Raw genomic sequence first — 5,403 nt, 5'->3', positions numbered from 1 at the left:
TGTTATTCTAAATAATCCAAGAAAGAAACGTTAAATTATTTATATCTTTGAAGCCAATTGACTAAAACTATGCCCTAATTGGAGAAAATGCAATGGTCGTAAACTATATTGAAATAAATCTATGACAATAGATTTTCTTTTAAGCGTATAAAATATTTATTTTTTAAATCGCTAATTAATTAGTATATGTTTTATAAATATTTTTTGCAACTTTGTTTTTTTGGGCGATCATGTTTGAACCATGTATATCTAAACCTTTTCATGTATGTTTGCATCTCAATCATACATGATTTAAATACTTTTGAAAACGAAATAAAATTTCAGAATATAAATTTCATACCTCATAAAGAACAACACAATTAATTACCAATTTATCAAAAATAAAATAATAAGTCTAACAAACTTATTTAAATATTTTAAAAATCTTTTTTATGTTTGCACTTTAGTCATTCATACATGAATGAACTATAGGTAAAAATGGGCTGCAATTTCAGGCATGTGAATCAAAAAGTTTCCCAAAAGAATAAACTATTTTAAAATTTAAACACCCAAATCTATTTCAAATTAGCTTAGATTTGAAATATAAATGTCATGTATAAAAAAAAAACTTTAAATCTTCAATTAGCTTATAATATACTACCTCCGTTCCTAATTATTTGTCCACTTTTTCATTTATAATTGTTCCTAATTACTTGTCCATTTTGACAAATCAAGAAAGGACAATTTTTTTTACCTATTACACCCACAATTAAATGACTAATTACTTTGAAAAATGTAGAACTTTTCATCCACTTCATAATTAATAGGAATAAAATGAAAAACTCACTACGTTATTAATTATTTTCTTAATAGGTGTGCCAATTCAAAAGTGGACAAGTAAAAAGGGACAGAAGGAGTATATAACAACAAATCTAACATAACTCATTGAACACCTTTTCATTTTTTATTTTATATATATATATATATTGAAAGACTTTCTCATTATATCATATAGTAAAGACACGTTATAATTATACATATAAATCAGGTAAGAGTCCTAGTCTAAGTCATACAATAAGAATAACAATCCTATGCAAACTAAGCCACAAATAAATAAATCCTATTCATATTAGATTATCCTTTGTCATATATATATATATATATATATATATTGAAAAATAAAATTCAAATCAACTCATTTTTCTCAAATTTAAGTGAGGCCCAATAATAATATAGAACGTTAGGTAGGTGTGTGTTCACGGAAAATACAAAAATTAAATCAAATTGAAGAACAATCAACATTTTTTTATTTGATTCAATTTGATTTTGATTTTAACATTTAATTAATTCATCCACGCATTGCCAACTAAGATTTTCACTACAAGAAACTTGACCTTTAGCAACGACAAAAATCGCCACAAAATTTCAATATATCTCCAGTAAAAATTTTCACCTCCAGTAAAAATTTTCACTGATTTTAGCCGCCGCTAATTTTTGGTGACAACTAAAAGTTGCCACTAAAACCTATTTTTTTCAAAAAAAAATAATAATTAATTTTTTATTACGACACGCGTGTATTATCAATATTAAAAACATCTAATATTATTATTAAGAAACATAAAAATCATTTATCTTTACATAATTTAATAATCATATTTCATTTCTTACCATATATTTTAGTAATAGGCTACCTTTGTATATCATACTCTTCTTATAAATTTATCCTTCTAATTATTAATATATGACAATATTATATAACATTAAAAAATAATATAATTTATTTAAAATATTACTTTTATCAAAACAATAAATAATATAAAATAATATAAATTATATATTATAAAACTATACGTAACAACTCAACGAATAAAGTGAAAATAACTAATAGGGGAATCTAAAATCCCTTGTCTCCACCGTTGCATCCAAGTGCTTTTTTCTATTTTACATGATAAGTCATGTAGTAACTATTAAGCAAAAATGTTGGAATATTTTTAGCATCTTTCTGAAACCCTGTTGCAGTTACCTGCAATTTAGTAATTTTTTTATTTTACTTTTTATTTGAAGTTTGATATTTATATTCAAATTTAATTATTTTAAATTTATGTTGGCATAAAATCCTGTTTAAGAAAAAACGCTTTTTACTAAGAATTTTATCATATCTCAAAATATGATATCTCTAATTAAAGATTAAACAGTTTCATCTAACGTACAGTAAAAAGAAATTACAAAAATACTAATAAATAGACAACATTCAAAAATATTGTATTCTTTTGTGAAGCCTTTTACAAAAATATTGAAAATATGTTTAAATTTGGAGTAAAAAATTAGTTTAATCTTCAAGTTGTTGATAGCTTTATAAATACTTACGTACTTGACTCACTAAATTTAGATATACCTCCAATTTGTCACGTGATATAGCAAGTAGTCTTAAAACTCTTATTAGAGCATGATGCTCTTAATAAAAATCCAAGAGAAGTGTTAAAAGCATCCTTAAATGTGACGAGATGTTTAGGGGTCTATTTCACTGACTTTGTAAGACCGGAGGTATATTTAAGTTCAAGTAATCAAGTAAAGGGATGTTTTCAAAAATATCAATAGTTCGGAATGAAACTAATAATCCGCACCAAATTTAGAGAGTTTCAATACTTCTCTAAAAAAAAAATAAAGAAATGTGAAACAGATCAACATGCTTTTAAATTTATAACTAAATTTCATTTAGACAAATGAAATTATAACATCTCCCAATTAAATATCTATACATACGATAAAATATTCTTATTAGAAACACTTTCGCCGTGCTAAATTTAAATATTTTTTTTTTGCCGTTATATAAAATATGACACACTAATTGCTTAACGATCCACATCAGCACAAACTGAAACACACCTAAGATTTTACAATTTATTAAAGCTAATGTATATAATAGGATCAGAAATAACATATTTCAAGTGATTTAATTTACTAAATTAACAGTATAACAAACGTTTGAAACTCGCATAAATAATATAAAAAAAAAATCTTTATCATATGTTCAGATGATCGATGGGAATAAGTGTGCAATTGTATTGTATTCTTGCATCATACCCCATAGCCCATAGTTTAATAAATATAAGTATTTCATATCTTTAGTCAACTGTCATGTCCTTGTATGGCAAAGGGATAGCAAAGAAAACATCAATCAAATGGAATAAAACAAAGAATACAAGTGGGGATTGGACAATACCACAACCAAAGGCTGATATTATAATAATAATAATAATAATAATAATAATAATAATAAGAAGGTGAAAAAAATCAAATAAAGTTGTGTTTGTACTTCAATAATTTGAGAACCTGTTGCTTCAAATTGTCACTACTGTCATTCACACAGAAAATAAATAGAGTCAGCATTACTGTTTTCTCAATTAGGAAAAATCAGAGTTTCTTTGTGGTGGGCCCCTTCTTTTTTATTTTTTTTTCTCATAGGTGTTCGGCCATGCGATGTCATATCACGACATAAAACAATAAGATGGAATCAATATTTGAACATGTGATTTTACGTCGATTACATCTCATGGTTTCATATCATGAAACGTGATTTCATATTTTCCAAAAATCATGATATAAGAATTTCATATGATAATTTGAGATATTTTTAATATAAAAATTCATCTACAAGTTTATATTTTAATACAAAAATTCAGGAAAGCGTATATTTGTTAAGTTTATCAACGGCAGAGGTAAAAAATAACTTATTTTTTACGGTTTTGGATAAAATTACCTATTTCAAATAGTTCACTGTATTTTGGCCCTTGACCCTACTAAGATAGGTGTTGGGGGTCATTTTAAAGCTCCATTTTTTGTCTTTATAGAACTACCATAGCTAAAGCTATATTGATATATACAAAGTTAGACACTTTTAAATTCTTCCCAACACAATTTGTGAAAGAGGGTTGTGTTTTTATTTTTTCATGTTGTGAAAATTTGGGTGATGGCTTCAACCATTAATATCTACTCAAAAGGACTAATCATTGTGATCCTCATCTATTCTTTCACATTACTTGCATTTATATCAGGTAAAACAATTTTACTCTCTTTTAATTTTTTCCATTCATTGAATTTGAAAAAGAGTATGTTGAATTTTTTTAATCTTTCTTTTTATCTACTAAGCTTGCTCATGATAGGTACTAATTGGAAAGTTCATTCTTTAAGTATATCTGAATTATCACTTTTTTTTGTAAGTTTACTCTCTTGTAAGTTTCGTATTTATTTTAATTTTCTATCTGAACTATCACTATCTATGTATTAACGTGACATCTAGGTAATAGTTCAAATAGAAAAAGTGAACAATTGATAATTAGCCTAATCAGCTTTGAGGTGTGTTTTAATACATAGATAATGACAGTTCAGATAGAAAAGACACACGTAATATTTGGGATGTAAAGCTCGCGAAAAATGATGTTTTTGACCATCAGGACTATTAATTAATATTTAATAGTTTGTTACTATATGTTGTTGCTTTCCACTTGAACTACTATTTATAATGTTAAATTTTTTTTAAAAAACTATACTTTACATATATACTAAATGAATCTTAGTGCATCAACATGATAGTGGGTGTATTGACTCTGCCTTTTGTTATTTACTTAAAATTCTAGATTCGTCTTTGAAGTTTAAAAATAATTTAATTTATAAGAAGTTACATTACGACTTTATGTTTATATGGCTAAATAAGAAGCATATGTTAATCCTAACGCGTGATGATTTATGCACGGGAACATAAGATCAAATATAATATGTTTTTTTTTTAATTTCTCGTGAGCCACTTATTTCTCCGAAAAAAGAAAAAGAGAGGTTGAAATTGAAATTGTTGTGTATGTTAATAGGAAGAAGTGAAAGGAAGCAAATGAGAATGGTGATGTTGGGATCAAGTCCACCAAAGTGTGTTAATAGATGCAAAGGATGCAGACCTTGCATTGCTACACTTGTTATTCCTCCACATACAAACAAAGGTTTAAAAACAATAACATCTAGAGAAGATGAAGGCTATTATCTCCTTTCATGGAAATGCAAATGTGGATCAAAGTATTATCATCCTTGAAATGTGTTGATCTTCTAATACAATATTCTTTCCTTTTTCTTTTCTAACTTAGTGAGCAATATCTTGGTTTGTTAATGTATTTTATGCACAACTTTGAGTTAGATAATTAGTTGGTATGTATATATTTTCTTTGAGAAATAAAGGTAACAAAAAACAAACACATGAAGTATTCATGTTTTTGCGAGTTTTCTACTTGAGCTATCTGGTGTTCACTTTTCCTACTTGAACTATCACCAACTATTTATCAAAACACATCTCAACTATCGATAATAGTTTAAATAGAAAAAGGAAGCAATTGATAGTTCAAGTGTATTTTCAACTATCGGTGATAGTTCAAGTAGGAA

The 5,403-nt window shown here is 26.2% G+C and overlaps 1 long non-coding RNA gene across 1 annotated transcript; it reads left to right on the top strand.

The window, feature by feature from the left end:
- Nucleotides 1–3,919: 3,919 nt before the first annotated feature.
- Nucleotides 3,920–4,841, top strand: LOC107025632. The gene is made up of 2 exons (XR_003579572.1): nucleotides 3,920–4,034; nucleotides 4,143–4,841. It is a non-coding gene; the product is annotated as an uncharacterized LOC107025632 (long non-coding RNA).
- Nucleotides 4,842–5,403: the final 562 nt, after the last annotated feature.

Source organism: Solanum pennellii, chromosome 7, assembly GCF_001406875.1.
Source record: "Solanum pennellii chromosome 7, SPENNV200".
Classification (NCBI taxonomy): domain Eukaryota; kingdom Viridiplantae; phylum Streptophyta; class Magnoliopsida; order Solanales; family Solanaceae; genus Solanum; species Solanum pennellii.
The sequence above is the reverse complement of the archived record's forward strand: the minus strand, read 5'-3'. Positions and strand labels throughout refer to the sequence as shown.